The sequence below is a fragment of the Lineus longissimus genome, chromosome 1 (assembly GCF_910592395.1).
Source record: "Lineus longissimus chromosome 1, tnLinLong1.2, whole genome shotgun sequence".
Lineage (NCBI taxonomy): Eukaryota > Metazoa > Nemertea > Pilidiophora > Heteronemertea > Lineidae > Lineus > Lineus longissimus.
In genome coordinates, this window is record NC_088308.1 from 27,314,749 (window position 1) to 27,334,502 (window position 19,754).

Here is a 19,754-nt window from a genome sequence, read left to right on the forward strand (position 1 = left end):
GAGACTGCGGTATAAACACTATTAATATTCATGATGATTTATTGCATTTGCCATCGGGGTACTCGTAGGACCCGGCGGTTGCGGCGACGATGTGATTTATGGGTCTATTCAGCGGCATGTCCGCCATACGATGTGTGCATTGGTCTTCACCACATTCTTTCGTATGCTACCTGGAGCAGTGGATATCACCTGAGCGCAACAGAACCAAAAACACGACTTGTCAACTGCCTCGCCTTCAAGAAAAATATCAACAGCTTCCTCTTATCATGACCGCTCCTCTCCTCCCCTTTACAAATACAAGGACATTTTCGCCCTCGTTTATCTTCAATATTGAATTGGCTCTATTTACACTTAGACGGCTAAAGACGGCTCATATTTACCCAGGTTGCTTGCTCACCGTATCTAACTGCTAATATTAACGCTGTCAAGTGGTGAGAATTTTATTAGCTGGCAATGCAGCCTGGCCTGTTTCGTATAGATTTAGCCCCGTCGGCGAACACACATACAGCCTTTATTAGAAAACCGGTTTCGAGTCTGGAAATTAGGGCATGATCTCGGTCAAAATGACGAGAATGTCTGGATGACATGAAAGCGATGATGATAATATTAGTCAAAAGAGATACTCGGTGAACCATTCCATACACACTTCAAATTCTACCACAAACGGACATTATTCCCTCGCAAAATGATATTTTTACATGACAGGTTTTTTCTTTATTCCATGGCATGACATGAAATATTCAATCTGGAAAGATGCTTCTACGCCCTGAATCAAATTCAATATCAAGCAACATTTCAAAATGATCCATTAATCTACGACATGAGATGAGTCAGTGAGGCGGTAATCATATGTAAGTCGAAGTACAGGTCCTATAATACATGTATTGAGTATTATCCTCAACTTAGTCTGTGTATCGCCTTTAGGGGTTTTTCACTCGACATCTAAAAACGTCATAGGGTGCACATTTGTTTGCTGAGCAACCCCAGAGGTTTTTCAATCACCTTTATTTTTAAGGCAGTGTATATCACGGGGCTCTTAACATAAACACTGCAGTCTAAGGAGAATGATTTCATTTCTCGTTCCTTGGTAATACAATCATACTTTGCAGCTGTACACACGAATTCGATACTACACTACAGCAGCAAGCATAACAACAAACTCGAAACGAAGAGCAGAAAATAGACAAAAAAGATGTGATAAACCAGGCACCAGCGAAAGAAAGTGAAGTTGTACACAGCACTTGGAGTCGAAATGATGTCAGTGCTGTTGAATGATATGATCTATTCTAGTGAAAGAACCACAATTACAGATTGAGAGTACTCATTTTTGGAAATACATGTACTTCACTATACAAACACTATTACTGCAGTGATATCATGCACTTTAGTCAAGAAATGGTTTCAAATTTTACTTCGATCAATACGATGACGATCAAAATGAACCTTTAGAAGTTGAATGATATCCATTACTGTGTGTATCGGACCTCTCCATGACGTAGACAAAACCTACTTCAAGAATCGCAATTAACTCCAGATTACATCTAGTTCGTTTCTCTTTGAGGAAGCGATATAGATGGGTTTGGCAGCTCACACGATGCGTGCACTGTGATTAGTGTCAACCTTTTATTGGGGCCAAGGAGCCGGAAGACATGTTTGGAGGGATTTAGGCGCAGGGCTCATGAATGATTGGCGCCGGAAAGCTTTGAACATGTTGGAGTGTAGATTACTAACGAGAGGAAGACCTAATGTTAGTAGAAATGACTCTCAACAGTTGATTCCCAGCACAAGTAGGATCGAGGTTTTTCCGGCTTCTTAACGGTTCTCTAACATTTTCCTAATTTATCCCACAAAAGTCCGACTTTTCCCTGAAAGATCGGATTTCTAGAAAACCTGTGAAAAATTATAGAGCACTGTCAAAATAGGACAGTGAAGATCAAAGCCCTATGTTGAATGGGGTTAATGAGGTATAAACCTAACACTCAGAGTTACCACAAATGTGATCACTAATTAGCCCACTAAATTAGGTCACTCTTTGTGTTTGATCCCCTGACCAAGCAATCAGTAGACATCTCGCTTCAGTCGTTACAAATAACAACAGCCGACAGTCGGCAGTAGGTGTATCAGAGTCAAAAGAATATAAACCAGCTGACAATGCCAACATATACAATGTAGCCTCGCATTAGTGAACAAAAGAAAACGCTGTAAGCTCACAATAGGTGAGGTCACAGCCAGTGTTAGGATCACATCAACGCCTGATCGTAACACCTATCACCCAAGTTGTGACCTATCGACAGGATCAAGTGTGATCCTCTAGATAACACTTGATCTTGGTGTAATCCTAGGTCACAACCCGTGTTGGTCTTTAGGATCACACCAGGTGTCACACCGTAAACCCAGCTTGGTGTTGAAGATCAGGAATTGCCTGTACATTTTACATGCGGTGTAACACTAAACCTCTTAGGGATTAGTGAGAGCCAGAGGTCACAACTTCAGATCAGTGGTAGCCATCTTTGCCTATGTTGTCATTTACACACTCAAGATGTTTTTCATCCCAAATGTTCAATTTGTGGCGAATATGCAACAAGAAAAAGGTCCAAGACATGAACGATCGGCAGCAGTAAGTGTTACCCTGCCAGTCGATAGTTGACAACTATAGTTGGTGTGACACTCAGCACCTCAACCTCAACACCAACACCATGTCTGACACCTAACACGGAACACCCAACACCTAACACCAAACTGACCCCAGGATTAGAGGGGTCGGATTAGGAGTAACCCCCAACACTGACACCCAACATTGGGTGTAATACTGGCTGTGACCTCACCTATTGTGTAGTATATTCGCTGAATACGCTGAAAACGCGTTCAGATGTCTGTCAAATTCATTGAATCCCTCAAGTAACCAGAATTCTGTTGATCTTGTTTTGTGTTTTATATCAGAAGGTTACAGCCACAGATCGTGAAGAAGGCGAAGAACTCATCTAATCCTATATGAGATACGAAAGGAAATGTAAAAAGAAATCGAGAAATAATATCTGATCGTTTTCAACAAGACGAGAATTTTAATACTAAAAAGATGTTCTCTTGAAAAAAAGATATTCTTTTGAATAGATAAATATAGTCAACCTCTGGATTCATTAGGGTAATGTTTCTATCAATCAAGTCATTGATCACTTTCACTCAAGTGTTTTTCACTTCATTGAAGTACCCAAGCCATGGAATCGGCAACCTCGACGTCAATCGATTAATCAATCATCAACATCGTCTAGACAGCCAGCGAACTTGGGCAAAATTGCACGAGGTGATTGATTTAATATTTGCTTGCTATACATGTGATAAGACATAGATTTTTTCCTTTTTATAAAAGAATGTTAAAGTCCGTTTTCGTATACTCTACTGGGAGTCAGTGCCAAAATGGTATGCAGCAGCTTTTAAATGTTTTTTAGGTTTTGAACATTATTCTTCTAAAAAATACACCACAATCAATTACGATGAACGTAATCTTGTTTTCAAAAGCGAGCTTGTAACGATTCCTCTTGATACGTGAAACCTGCACAATATCCGGAGGCAACAATTTATCAATAACACCTTGAATGGAATCCACGTTCAATCTCAAAGGCAAGACACTGGAAATTAGAAGAGCCAATTAGTGAAGAGCGCGCCCTTGAGCTACTCGCTGATACGTGGAAAGGTAAACTCAAAAGGTATTAGGTGATGTCTGATCGAGCATGATGCTTTAATAAAGATTATTCCGCATTTTGGGCTTGTGTCAATCACTAGCTGCTCGAAGGGAAGGCTCCACTTAAGACATTCTTCACCAGGTTCATGCTGCTATCAGCAGTCAAATCCGTTGAAATCATGCCTTGACAATTTACAATAGGTACTCGCTTAGACCTTCGATCATCTCGAAATGAAGCCATGTCGCAGTCTAGTAGTTGCTTCCTAAGAATGGATCGAGTCGAATTGTCTTTGCCACAAGGAGCAAATAAAAGTCTGACTTTGACGCTGCTTTACCGAGTAGACAAAAAATAAATGATGACGAAGCGGGCTATTCAAGAGTTAAATCTGAATTTGGAAGGTTTCTCGGGTTTCGGATTCACACTAATTTCCTGTCTATAAGTCGCTTCCTTTCGATTATGCAAATACTGATATGAAACCTTGGTAATAGTAAACACATGAATATGCATTCTATTCACATTGACGTCGACCACGAAGGCTATGGTGAAATAATGTCATTCAAGTGGTGATCATCATCTGTTCTAAGTAGTTCTGCCGCTGTATACACTGAATACTTGGATAAAAACCTACTCTCTTCAAATATACTAGATCCGTCAACAAATCAAGCCATGTGCGTTATGTCGCTTCCAACGTGCACGATAGATGGTGTTTATTCATATAGGAGACATGGAATGAATCAGCCTTGGGTTCTTATTGGAAAATCCCAAATGCGAAGTTTCAATCCAACATATTCGGCCAACATCTGCAGAAATCACATGGTCCAAAATCGGTGTTGTTGCTTTCTACACCTGACTTATTTCACGTGGGCTTAGGATGAATACCATGACGAGCAAATACCAAAAAGTTACAGAACATCCCGCTTTCGAATTACCATGTACAATATTATTCCCACTGAATTATTGTTAAGAACACTTTGATATTGATGCGCTGACCAAAACTAATTCGTTCATGTCAGAAAATACGACAGCACATATAATTCGATAGTTGAATTGCCAAGTATACATTCTAACTTGCAGTGTCTGCACTCAACCGTACGGGTCGTTACCCCTTGGAATACCAATTCATCACTCCCAGGACAATTTCTCCAACACCACCAACCACTCACATCAATATAATTTGTGTTGGAGTTCAAGATAAACTTCATTTAGATGTCCAACAAACGACTTAGGGAGCGATATTCTATTGCAATTGATTGCTTCCAGGATAATCACAAAAGACTACGATCTTCATAACGCCCTGGAGAACCAAGAATTGCCCAACTATCAGAGAGATACGATTCTGAAGCAATTCAGTTTGATGTAGTGGCTCTCACCAGGGACGCGTAGGGCTTCTGCTAGCGAACTGATTGGGTAAAATATAAGATATATTTTAACGGTATATCTGCCTCCGAAATTAAAGACCTACACCACTTCAACCAAACTAGCAACAGCCGTGGAGTAAATATGGTTAACGTCGCATTTTAAATCTCAGAGTGTGCCTGAAAGTACCGAACTTGTTGACAATTACACATGCCCAGGAGGTGTTCAATAATGCTGTCGCGGGCAGCTGACGAAAAGCGGATGGAGTTTCATAACTACGCTGCATGGTTTCTACACACTGAAGGCTAGACATTAGAAAAATCAGTAGACTACACAATTGAGCATGACATGTGGCTGTGGGCTTTTTCTGATTTTTATGCAATGTCAACTGTTATATCACACAGTGCATTCGACTGTTGTACAGAAAAAAATCGTGGATTGTTGAGGTATTTATGGCAATGGCAATAACTTGTTTTGGAATTTTAAGAAAATCAATTTCGATATTATTTTAAATGGCTTCCAAAGTGTGCATCTGGCCCCTCAGGCAAAATCATATGACCATGTACATGTAGTTCTGGAGTGCGAGTTGAGCATCACAATTTCATCAATGTTTTTAACTGGCTACTGCACCAGAGTATGAAAAGCTTGAGCAATTTGCCACAAAACCAAATAATTCTACATACATGTAGTTGAATCGGATTTTGTGTCTAAATAATTGTTTTGTTATGTCATATCTCGGGAAATTTTCTTTTAGAGTTTTGAATTTACTCGAAGCTACCTGGTATTGGATATTGGAGTTTTGAAGTCTACAAAGTAGGCTAGTATTATTAAAGCTAAACAAATCGCCCCTCCTGTTATAACTAGATATAACATTAAGCAACAAAACACAATTGTGTACAACACATAAAAAAGATCATACATCTCCAACACAACCATGTTTAACATCAAACATCACCGTATTCCGTACATTCAACTGATTTGTCTCCCTCCCGATAATAAGCTCACGTTGTGTGTAATTGATTAAAAACGGATAATGTTCGAAATTAATATGCCAGTCTCAAGGCATGCTTGCGGATTATGGACAGATGAACTATGAGATATGAAGAACATAATAGCCACAATGTGTTACACGTCAATTCTGTACTTTAGTAATTGATTATGGTAGATAGTATCAGGATTTATTACATGAAGGCTTTTGTCTTTGAGACATGGTCCAGAGAGAAACACGAAAGATTTATCAGAAAAAGATATGTAACAGCAGTGCGGTTGTAAGACTATGTCAATGAGAACGGGAACTCTGAATACTAGATCTTGGAAATTGAGTCTTGGATGCCCACTGACTATTGTGAGAGGCAACATTGATGGCTGTTATTGCTCCCCAAGCTATAACAAAGATCTTCACACCCTCATTTGAAATTACGTGAAAACATCTCAAACAATTTCCTTGCGAGTAAAATCAATCCGCTCCTATAAGTGGAATTAAAGTTTCATTTCAAACCAATTAAACAGTTTGGATCTCTGACTCCTTGACGCAAGGCACTCGGATAAATGTAGACGTGATCATGGCCTGATTGCTCCAATCGGTATCAAGGCGAAACATCAGTCATCCCCTTAGAATCTTAAAATCACACAGGATTTCAATCTTCTTGGCAATCCTCACAGGAAATCAAAGCCTTCATGACTGAGAGAAAAACGAGGCAATGAGAAGGCACAAATTAGATCTGGCCGGGAGTTATTCAACCTTTCTTCGTTTCTCTCATAACATCGCAATTAATTTTAACATGTGATGACAGTTGATGCTCATCGTAATATTGAAGTTGCCTCAATATCTTTACCAAATTTTACTACTTCTTGACTTACGTTATTTTACTACTCACTACTTATTTTACTATCGATTTTAGAACTGAACTAACACTATTTACTTATTTATTTACTACTGATATAAATTTGCAACCCACGGCTGCTGATAAATAATCAATCATTGGATGCCATTAGATATGTACCAGAGGTAATTTAGTAAGAAAAATGGTATTCTTGTTGATCATCTCCCAAGAGGCAATATTACCTAAATTGGTTTAATCGTTGTATAAAATGCTGATAGTTCATGATTTTCTGCGTTATTTCTCTTTTTGCTTTTCCTACTTCAAACATTCGAAAAGGAAGTATCCATCATATTGGTTATTCATTATTCATACGGGTGACGAAGATAAACCACCAGAAGATATACCACCAACAAACCAGTACTTAGTAATCATTACATATGACGTATTAGGCTAGATAATCATTCGACCCATAACCCTCGTGTGCACCGCCGGATTTGCAATTCTCTCTTAACCTTTAAACCTTAATTTGAAATGCGAAGTCGTCTCCAAGGGCTGATCTGTCTTCTGTCGATGGGACATGGAGCCATGACAGGTATGCTAAACTATTCATTTAGTATATTATTTGTGATTTGGGAGCTATTCCAAGTTATGGTCTCGTGTCCCGGGATCTTCCTAACGCGTTTGGGGAGGTCGCTATGACGGGGCATGATAGAAATTGGCGTATAGTTATCTGTCAGTGATTAGCCCATTAAAAGTTTTTAAAATGGTTGTTTAAAGTTCACTTTGAGAGACTGAGTCGTCAGATAGTCCATTAAAATCGCTCGACAGCATGGACTCTTGATCAATAACGCTAACATCATGGTTAACAACAAATCGAAAACTCTCTAGAATAATCCTCAGAAAGCAATCGCCATAGAATGTTATAGCATGATTAGCTTTATATGCCATTCTGCCATTCAAATAAATGGCTCTGGCGATCGTAAGGGGAGGCCATGCTATATCTTCGTCAATCTCGACAGCTTCCTAAATACATTGTAGATGCATTTACTGCCTGATAGTGACAGTGAAAGTGAAAACATGAGACAAGATGTTGAAAAAACGGATTTGTAGCCGGTATCGTAATCTCAGTTGGTCAAATAGCTCAGGTATTTCTGTCAATATTATGAAAAGATGCGATTTGTCCGATGTTTCAACTGTTAAGGTTAGCTACATGTTGAGGTATATATGCTTCATCACATTTAACTTTCGCTACAGATTGAATATGCATACATCATGACCAGAGCGGCCTGCAACATCGCCTCTTCTGGCGGGAGGTGAAGCAGAACTTATTGCCTAAGGCATGATGATGGAATATAAAACAGTCAGGGGCAGCTCTGGCTTTTATAACGGTCGTTTGCGAACAACGCGACGTATTTCATCAAAACTGTACCAGTGAACGACTGACAAAGGACAAGGATTCTAGTAAAACTGAAAGCTGGCCAGCGAATACTTTTAGTATGTTGACAGAGTTTTCAGTTAGGATAAATGGACGCACGGAATAGACCTGGCTTGCTAAAAGAGAGATGATGATATACTGTCTATAAAATGTACTTTATGATGCACTTCTCTCATATGGCATTATAACGTACCAAGATGAACATGAAATACATTGCGTTTATCACCGCAGAGCAACGTTTTATAGAGACAAATAAGTTAGTATGAGCAATTTATCACCCAGAGCCATATAGATACAAACATATCATTTCACTGGAATAAATGAAACACATGGCACAATGATAACAATGTTGATAAGTCTTTTAAACAATTTGCCCATTCCTCCAGTGCATCTTCAAAGCCACCGCATTTTTTCCATTATCCATAAATCGATTTGCACTGCAATTGCTGTGGCGTTGATTACCCTTTCGTTGGTCCGATTAAATGAAAGATGTGACGATTATTCAGTGGATGCTGTGTACACAGTGTCATGCATTGAAAGATGTAGGCTACAGTGCGCTAATGTAGTGTTGAATCATACCAGACCAATCACAATTTCACATGCAGTGTCATTCAACGTTACTGTTGATCGGAGTGAGTACTCCATCGGCCCGACCTTAACTGACAGAATCACGGACGGTAACTGAGCATGAAAGCGTGATCTCTCGTGTTTTCGTATTTTATCATTCATGACATTTCACTCACACTCAAATGTCATTGAATATACTGTTGATCGTAGTAATAATCCATCAGCTTGTACACTGGTCACGACGGATCCCATATTACTGGTGCCATCACTTTGACACATTTACTATGGCACTAGTTCTCACTGCTGTCAGCTGATGTTAGCTTTGAGGAGAAGTGCTCCATCAGTTAGTAACATGATCTTTGGTCATGATCTACCATGTTATGGGTTGACAGTTGACTCTGACGTCTGAAGGTGGTCCCTGATAGTATTCATTGAACAATAATCTTGATGAAAATATGTCATTTGTCAGTCATGCCAGTGTCTATCTTAATCTTAACTAACAAAACCTTGATGAAATGATCGACGTGTCCTAAAATATAGCAATATCCTTCGTACACCAACAACATAACACTTCAAATATCAAGACCGACATTTCTATAGCGTTGACGCCAAAGTCGAAATGTCAAGTACCATACGGAACTACGCATGGACGGTGTTAATATCTTACCATCGACTTTCTGATGAACAAGATAAGTAAGAACTGACCAACCACGCAGACGAGCTTCAAATATGTACGGTGAATGGGAAAATATAAAACGAAGTTGCGAGTAAACGTAGGCTGATAACTTTGAATTAGAAACACCCCAGTGGCCTTTCCGGTGCGGATTCACAATGAATTGCCTGTAAAGTGGAGTTTTCAAATGATTAGGAATTTAGTATGTTCTATATTTTTAAGAAAGGTCATTTACCTACAACTGCATTTTCGATCCATTGAAATCTGACTTGGTCATTCATCTGTGTACATTGATATCTTTGCTTTCCAACTATTCATAGTTACACAAACCTCAACGATATTACTAAATGAAGTCAATCATATTGATGTCGCGCACTGGCGGCTCAGCCAATCTTGATGTCGCGCCAACTAGTGTTACTGATTCGTACAGTTATGCGCATATATATAGTTCGTGATGCAGCATACAAATGTAAAAGGCATAAAATTCAGTGAGAGTGTAATAAGCCCTACTTAGAAGTCAATTCTAACGACCCCAGGGCTTCATCACCGCGGGACAGCAGCAATCAATCTGCAATTCAAATTATGTAATGAATTATTATGTTCATTGAATTTGATTGCCCTTTTAAACACAGGTTGACCCTGGTAGTCATCAACAGCAGAATTGAAACAGGTTGTACAAACATATCAAATTAGACGACAACATAGGATACAAGTTGCTTCAGTGCCAATGCGAACATTCTGATTGGATGGATCTCAATGTGTTGTGCACTAAGATAATATTCGGTTTCAAGAATACGTTTCAGCAAATGGAATTTCAAGAACCTGGCAAGAATGAGAGCTCAAACCCATCAGTATGACACCAAAGCAATCCCCTTCTCCATGTTAATGCAAATCAATTGTTCGCACACGGCCACCAAGGTCAAACCAAGTTCAGTTAGGAATCAAGGCAAAACAATTCGATTTTCTTAATACAGTTTGGTCGGTACGATCGAAAGAAATTGTTTCAGTGTTACTTCTAAACTAAACCCAGGCGATCCACCACCTTATCAGGTTATGCGGCCCCTGTCCCTGGTCAATCCCATCCCATGTCAATCTATTGATCAATAAGTCGAACAGATAGGATTGCCAGGACAATTTCCTTTAATGACACAATGATATCCTGACTGGATGCAAATGGTTTATCTATTCTCCCAATCACTTTGCCCGAAGGTCAATTCTAGAGTAATTTGACGGCGGGGTGTGATAGGGAATATCGGATGGTATCGAACGCTGGTTTACTTTAATTAAACGACTATCCGTCGACGATGTTGTATATATCGTGCTTGTAATTGTTTCAATTTTGGGATCCTTCCTTATACGATACTACGTTGGCATTATGACTCCCTGGAGCATTTAATTGAGGACTTTCGGAAACTCGTTGGATTGCCCCAATTCGTTCTCCCTTGATAGGTAATCCTGATTGTCTGGGCTCGATATAAGGACGTGTGTGATTATCAAAGAACGGGTACCCAAATTAGCTCATAGTGTGCCAATGTAGCCGATCAGATGACTACTTTCACTATAAGTCAAGAAGAATCCAAGGCATTCCCTGACATGTCACACCATCAATAGCTATTCAAACTTGCCTAGTGCAAAGTAACACAGCAGAAATACAGTGCTGAATATGGTTATTAATTTGACAACGCATCATCTTTCCAGGTTCTGATAATTTTCTGCTGAGAACGATAAGACAAGTGACCCAGCAGTGTCCGCAGCATTTGTATCCTGTGGGGGATGGTCTGACCTTTGAATACTGGAAGCCGTAGACCTGGCCGACTCTTCTTAGCTGCAAGTCTATCTGACTGCCCATGGCTTATGCACAATATGCTCAATCAGCCGGCATCATCGCACCGGACGGGGCTTTTTACTAGCTTAATGGCTTTTCGTGCTAGACTGGCGCATATCAAAAGGTATTCGTGAGCTAATTTGTCGGTACCACTAGGGGTGTTGCAGATGCTCTGGAGCGGGAATTGACAATGAGGATGGGAAGGACATCGCCAGTGATCGACTTGTCGATTATACGATAGACTAGTATGTGCCATGGCGAGGACGAGTCAACGTAACGAGTTTGGGATGACCAGGGCGTCATTTACAGGACAAGGCATTATCTGGCTCGGAGCCAAATTCACCATGTGTATCGCTAGCAGTGCAAATGGGTATCCTAAAGGAACCTGAGTTTCGTAGACTCCAACTCGAAACAATCTACATGACTTTATTCAAATTAACTTTCCTCGTTACAGAAATCATAATATCATAGTGGCTGAATCTATATGTATGATCTGAAGTGAAAAGAAGACTAGGCCTGCAGTCATGGCAGTTCCTTGAAAACAAAGCTTGGCGAAAGACAAATAACAAGACGAATAAAAGGCAAATTGTCAGAATGGTATCAATCTCTAGCTTTATGTTGCTTTCGTATATGGGGGAAGCCATGGTTACCAATGTTTCCATGGCTTTATATTGGTAACTCGATGAAGCTTTGCTACAGTTACATTTTTTGCAACAACAACGACATTGACACTGAAGACACTGTATGGCGTACACGGTACCTTGGTGGAAAGTACTGGTCGAATCCATTGGCACTCCAAAGTGTACTAGCCATGTTACGCTCCCAACAATCTTTTGATATTGATCCATGGCTTAGCCTACGTCTGTAGAGGCTAGAGATTGAAATGACAGATGTTGTTGCATTTAATCAGATTGGATTCTGTGCAGTGCAATCATTTCACATGATATAAATTTCTATGACATGAACTTTAACATGGATGTCAACCTGATGTTCTTGATATTTGCTTGAAGTTGTGTTTGGCTCTTGGTTTAAGATTACCGTCCAATGTTGAAGACAGAAAGTCGTGGGAAAAGAGTAGAGAATATTCCAAAAATTCTAATTATTTTCAATCCATGCATGCACTGAGAAAAGATATTGTTATAACACAATACACCTCCACAAGCAACAGGTATTGGAGAGTTCCACATCTACAGAAATGCGTCCGCATGAGACCGGATTGCGCTGATAGTCTAAATGCGCGTAATTTTTGTGAACTGAATGTGGTTCGATCGAATCGCATCCGGATGCGATCCGAATGTGTTTTTTTCGCCTGCCGTCTAAATGGCCCTAATGTCCCGGCGATTATTTCCAATATGATGATTAATACTGTCATATGATTGTAACTACACAATTGTATGATTGCTATCAGTGATAATTGCTGCAGACAATTGGAATACAAAACAATATAACAATTTGGGTGATACGACCTACATGTATGGCACGAAAGCCAAGTAAGGGCAGCTATGATATTATTTGTACTTTTTTGTTCTGAATTAACCTTCTCATCGCCCCTTCAAGAGTGGTGTCTGAATTGTATTCTGTGTCACCATCAGCGCGTGTACTAAGACATGTTCGGGCAACACTATCATCCCTTCACATCAAATTAGCCGACCCTCCGAACCGTGAATGAATACCGCAGCCTGCATGGCCCACTCTTTCCTAAAACACCGGAGATGGACCAGAAACTCTCTGGTATTCCATCTGAATACCACCGCATACTCAACGATGGCACTTTATCGCAGTAATGACGGTGCGAATTGAGCAAAGCTGGCCGTGCAGCCCATGTTGATACGCAGGAAATTAGACTGTATATTATCGAAATGATGCGGCCGTCTCATATTGGTGATCGAATTTGCGATTGTGCTGGACGGTTCAGGCGAGTGTGTATAGCATGGTAGGGCAGAGGAATCCACTTATGGACGACATCACTAGAACAAGATGGGTTGTGAACTACTGGCATGGTATGAAACAGGCTGAGGATTTTATTGAATCCTTTCTGCAGTTAGTAGGCCTGGGGATAAGTGTATACTTGAACCGTGTTAAAACTTGTCGTACGTTCGATGTTACATTGCTACTTCCAATAAAAGAATCCGCACATTAATTCGACATTGAACATCGAAAGATCTCTGCCACCTTGTCTGAAATATAGATTAGTATATCTCTAACTAACTCTGTATGTACCCAGCATGGCTAAATAACTGATGAACGAGACGTTAACGGCCATGTCTTATTTATCATGTGTAATACATAGTGTCCGAGATGAGTCTCTATAAGTTCTATGGCCGTCCAGTGTTTTGTCATATAGGCGGAGGCAAGGGAAGAGCACGAATGTCGTACTGGCGGACCTTCTGCGAAGATGGATGGTTACTGCGTGACGTCAAATGGTCAGATAGGTCTTTTGGTAAGGCTTTTATGCCGATGTTTTGGTTGACCTACGGGTAATCGTCACATTTAGAAGATTATGATGTAAAGTATGGTAACAAAACTGAAAATAGCCATCCTTGTGATAAAACCCGTTGGCGCAGTCAGAGAGCCAGAGATAGAGAAGAAAAAACATGCTTTTGAATGAATTTATAGAACTCAACTTATACCACCGTTGGGATTTCAATATTTTCGCCTTGTTTATCGATAACAAATACTAGTACAAACGTCCCGAATGCATGGCCCAAGTGATTTCCCCGGCCAATTGTCGGGCCTTGAAACTACAATATAGAAATTACGATAGGATGCTGTTACAGTAGGAAAAAGCACCTCCAACGATCCCGAGTAGAACAAAACAGGTTGCTATAGAAACACAGATATTTTGGAAGTTTGCGCCTCCGGAGCCTAATATTTCTCGCACGGCGTCTACGTCGAAAGGCAAGCAATAGCCGATACTGGTGGGCTGTGAAGAGTCTTAAGGTGTTAGGGGGGATTAGTTTCACAAGTGTGATCCTATTGTTTGGCACGGTCTGGCGGTTCTGTAGAAGGTAGATGTTGTTAATTGCGACCGACTGGGATACGACACGCATTGAATGGGTGACAGGGAGTTGAGCGGATGGACTTCCTTGAAAATATGAAAACCGCTTTTAAATGATACTAAGTAACTGAAGTCCGGTGTGTATGTCATGCAGGGAAGTCTTGCAGTGCCTGTTGAATTATGATACCTGGCCAAATATAGGATTTGTTACACAACAAAACCATACGTGTCTCGGACGACTTCACAGTTAGTTACCTTGAAGCAGCAGTAGTGCTACTGCCTGAAGGGAAGTTGGCAGTGTTCGCTGGCCGGTAAAGATGAACAGCAGTTCCCTGGCAAGGCTAAAGATATAGCATCGCTGTTGTAGAGCAAACTAATTTCGTATGCATTGGCCTGTCAGTACTTATTTATGCGATGTCACGTCTGTGTGTTGGTATGCCAGGCATCCCTGTTACATGATGCTAGGATGAAATTGGTATGGGGTCGAAGGTAAAAGCAAGACAACTAGATAGTCTAACTAGACATCGACGAACTGCCTTCTTGGCTGCACCACAAGCAGAGGTCATTCACCTCGAATAGTCCCATGTGAGTCGTATCGCGATTCACGTCAACACTAAAACGTAGAAGGAAGATAACGCCGGATCAATCGTAGGTAACAGGGCTTGACTAGTAGTTTACATGCTGTAACATCATCTGCAGCAGCGAATAAAGTACATTTCACGTGATCGTGAGAAATGCGTAGCAAAGAAAAGGTTCCACGCCATACAACAGTTTTGAATATAGGCTTTATCAAAGGAACTCTTGCGTTATAATCGTTACTTCTACTTATACCTTTAAAGCTCTCATCACATGGCGTGCTGGCCCATAGATGCCATCGACATTGGGCATGGCAAAATATAACGGCATCCAGTATATTCGACTGTTATATGGTAGCAGAGCGTAGTTTCAATTTACGGATCTCTGGGTTTTGTGCCTAGTACGCTTTCGCTGCATTCTGAATTTTAGGCCCAATACAGAACATGCAACTGGCCACAGAATCCACCGACTTGCCATATTTTCATTAGCCGTTATGTCCTTGGTTACCGCGCTGAAATTGCTCTAGGATTAATTTCATCGTTTTTTATATGTCTGATGGCAGACTAGGTTCTGACCATTCCCTGATAAACGAGGAAACAAAAAAGGGGAAGAATGTCGTTAAGATGTTATGAAATACCATGAGACATAGCACCACTATGATACGGATCTCCAAGATGTCAACATTCGGGAGTTAACATCGATATGAAGACAGCCCTATGCTTTGAATACGATCCGATGCCAAGAAACCTATGCGCAGTATCGCAATCAATTCTTCATCCCCAAACTCGGGGGAAATAAGCGGAGACACTCGCGCCTTAAGGAAGCAATTGAGGTGTCAAATAATGTGAGCGTTGTTTATTGGTAAATTCCTGTTGAAAAAACAGTACTAAGCCACATATATTGTGCTGTAAAACGACCGGAGAAGACACCAAAGTGTTGGTTATTCGGTATAGGCATAACCAAGCCTAATTACAGCCACATCGTCACGGCTCTCAGGACCCTACAGTCGAGATGTTACCTCTGAGAGAGGCAGCATCAACCAATCATTCTCCTCCGATATGCTAGTGTCAATAATGTACCCGCTCTGTGGTACGAGACACGAGTCTTGATGTTCGTGTATTGGCAACAATAGCAAGGTCGGCGGTGCCATAAGAGGATTGTTGCCTCACCATGAGGCATCCCTGTGTCAGCAGCTATTGATCACACTTCTTTAGCTAACACGGTTGGTGACTGGGACCAACGCTGAAGCATACATGTACGTGTGTACGATGAGTGTGTTAATGTGTCATGAGAGGACGTTGAGAAAACGTACAGTGATGTACACGTACACTTTCCACACTCCCTTTGTTCTACATCCGTGCACACAGTGATTTCAGACTGCAATGAATATCTCACCAAAACTGAATGTAGCTGTTGGCCTATCTAACATTTGAAAAACGTGAACAAAACCACTTCAAAACTCTTGCAAAAATCATTATTAGTGATCAGCATTTAATCTGTTGCTACAGGAGGAGGCACATGGAGGAGAATAGGCACATTATCCTCCTTGTGGTAAATGAATGCCAAGAGTAGTAATAGCAGTTGACCGAGTCAAGATCACGTCCATTGCAGATGTTGCTTTCTTCTTCCAACGTGAGAATCCAATAGACCAATCCCCTCTTCAAAAACATCGAACATGAAGACGAGAAGAAGGAAGCCTTTCAACATAACCTTGTTAAAAGTTTTTACCACAAGCTGATTTCATACATCGAATTCCTTTCGCATGTCTCAAATTTTTACCGTGTCTTTCATTTCTTTGATGGCCTTGAATAGCACAGGTTCATCGTCGTACGGAAAGCACCGCACCTTGCTGGCTTCTTCTATATACCGGGTAGTAATCTCTTGAAAACCACCACAAAATCGCTCTTATTAGCAAAAGCAGAAAACGTGAAGCAATCAAGGGTAAAAACTATTATTTACGATAACAGAGATAACAATGCTTGTTCGACATAAAATATTTCAATATCCCAGCGCCCATTTTCCCCTCCAGAAATGCAGAATTGTCTGTGATGTAATTTTTATTAGCACAACATATCCGGGCCGTATCGTGGGGAGGCAAACATGTTAATCACTCGGCTATGAGACGGCCCTGGATAATTTTTTATCATTTCTATTTTTCGTATTTTTTCATACCTTTTCCATATTTCATACCTCCTTATACTGTGCACAAACAACTTGAGAATTGACACACCGTGTGATATCATGTCTATTTAGAGCACCCAATTTTCCGTTTGTCTGCACACAAGGTTCGTTTTGCTAGTTAATGATATTGTCAGGAAGCTAGGCTCATCATATAAACAAACACCTTTTACATAAATCACAAATGCAAGGTTCATGTTACGAAACAGACTACCTACTGAAAAAAGCTTTAAATTGAACAGGAACTCAAACTCTATGATGAAAGAGACAGGAGAGGTTATGACGTAAACGTGTTCAGTGACATTAAATGGCTGCACTAAGGGCTAGCCTGTCTACTGAGAAAGCTAGTCAAGGTCTAGACAGACATGGCTAAGGAAAGAAAGGCATACAAGACTCATTCGTACAGAGTGTACTAAAATGCTTTCTTGTGCTAATAAAACTTCTAACCACGTAAAAATGAAACTTATTTGTTTAATTGGACTGTTGGGAATAAGAATGTAAATATTTCATCTGAACATGAAGGTTACACAAATGTGTATATGATGTCTGTTTAGTAAAACGTATTGGATTCAATGTAAAGTATCATTTTAATATCTCAACTCACGCAGAAAAAAATGGTCCATTCCACGTCTAGTTCATGTCGATAGTTGAACAGTGTCATGTACCATACACTAGTAATACACTAGTCATGATGTCGGCGAAGTGAGTGTTAAACGCTTATTTCTCACTAGAGTACGCGAAACCATATCGCAATGATACTATATGATACAGACACTGCATGGTAACCTTCTTTTGGAGCCATGAGTCAGATCTGGAGACAAAAATTACCCTCATATGTATACCAGTACGATACTGTGTTTGGATTCAAATGCTCTATGATAACGTTTTGAATAATTTAATAAGGCAGTCCCCGCGTGAGTCTGCAAAAACGAAACATTACATCCATCATAATTCATCCACAATGCATTTCATGGCACATGTACAGTGAGTGATATTTTAGATAACACTCCCTTTGTTTAAACAACCGGGCGACGAATACGCTGATACCCATGAGACTGCCGAATTATACAGATTTGCATTTGAAGACGCAGTCCAAATCCCCACACCGGTCACGCAGTCGCCTTCTCGCACTGGAATTCTAATATTTTGACCGCAATGAACTTTCTTTCGACGCCAATGGGTCTCCTACACTAGTGTACATTATGACCAGTAGGTGGTGTGTAATCGAGTGAGTTGATTAGTATTCACATTTGGGGTGGATATGAGTGTTTGGTTCACACCTCGTTGACTCCATTCAACATAAGTCTTTGATCTGCTATTTATTGCCCTATTTTGGGGAACCCTGGTTTTTACACGGGTTATTTTAGATATCGGACCATTCAGGGAAAAGTCGGACAATGTCGGATTTTTATAGGGATAAATCGGGAAATAGTTTGAGAAACCATTAAGAAGTCGGAAAAAGCTTGTTCTCTCATCAGTTTGGTTGGCCTCAAAGGCACAATTCAATAAATACTGACCCTAAGATTTTCTCATAAAAAGGTCCCCCGTCACATCGCTTGGTGGTCTTTCCTGACAATCTGTCTTAAATGTAACCAACCTGGTTTGATACTGCTGTGTTTTGCGTTGGATTCGCAAGGGAACAGGAAAATGCCACTCGCATCACAGAAGTTGCGCAGCAATCAAATTGTCTCTTTCTAACTAAAGTTGACCCCGTGGAGGCCGATCTGTCATTTACTTTGAATCCAAATTGATGGGGTTCTGCGATGTGGTGCCAGTGTCGTTGACAGCCACAAACAAGTTTGGTCGTTATCAACCGGCAGATTGGACCAAAATACAATAATCTCGGCTACGTGTCTTCGTCAAGTTAGTATGCCGCTGTGACGGCCGGCTTAACTATCTGACATCTCGAATCACGCCAAACCAATTCTTTCTTCATGTGGCGGATATTTGAATCAAATGAAGATTGTGTGGTGTGGAAGCAAGAACTAACTTTTAAAAATGATGGATAGGGAAATGACACCGTTCAAGGTAAATGCCCACTCAATGTTTTCTGATTTGACAGCCTACAAGAAAAGCATTACATGAAAAGGAAAAGGTTACCGTAGAACAGGTATCGTTCAAGCTACAGGGCGAGGAGTTCAATAAGAAACGTGTGTGATTTTTAGCAAATCAGCGATTTGCTGATACTTCGAGGTTGGGGGCTTTAAATATCGTCCACAACATTTCTATCAAACACTGTTGTACATAACTGTAGGCCCCTACAACTGGAAACCATTTGTTTCCAGGATTTTCTTTGCCACTTTTTTATTTCATTGCATCCTGTTCATTGCTGTGAACATCAATCGCAATACACACAAAAAAGTGCACATCTATATGGAATATGCATTTGAATAGAACTGCACATACTGTACGTATGCATTTCATGGACAATTGTGTAGAAACATCTGTCAGCTCGAGAAATAGGCAGAAGATGAACGTTGCGGCATACAATCCATGGTTAGTTTGTATGTAATATATAATATCACTGAAATGGAACAACTTCATATGAAACGGAATACTTTCATACGACATCAGCCGACTGCTGCAACTTGATTTCATTTATTTTGAAATAACCTTTTTTTAGATTCATGCCGATTTATCATG

General features: G+C 40.4%; 1 protein-coding gene across 5 annotated transcripts in view; it reads right to left on the bottom strand.

The window, feature by feature from the left end:
* The window catches only part of LOC135495238 (glutamate receptor ionotropic, NMDA 2B-like), a 59,351-nt gene that overhangs the window by 33,305 nt on the left and 6,292 nt on the right, over window positions 1–19,754 (bottom strand). The window lies entirely within an intron of this gene.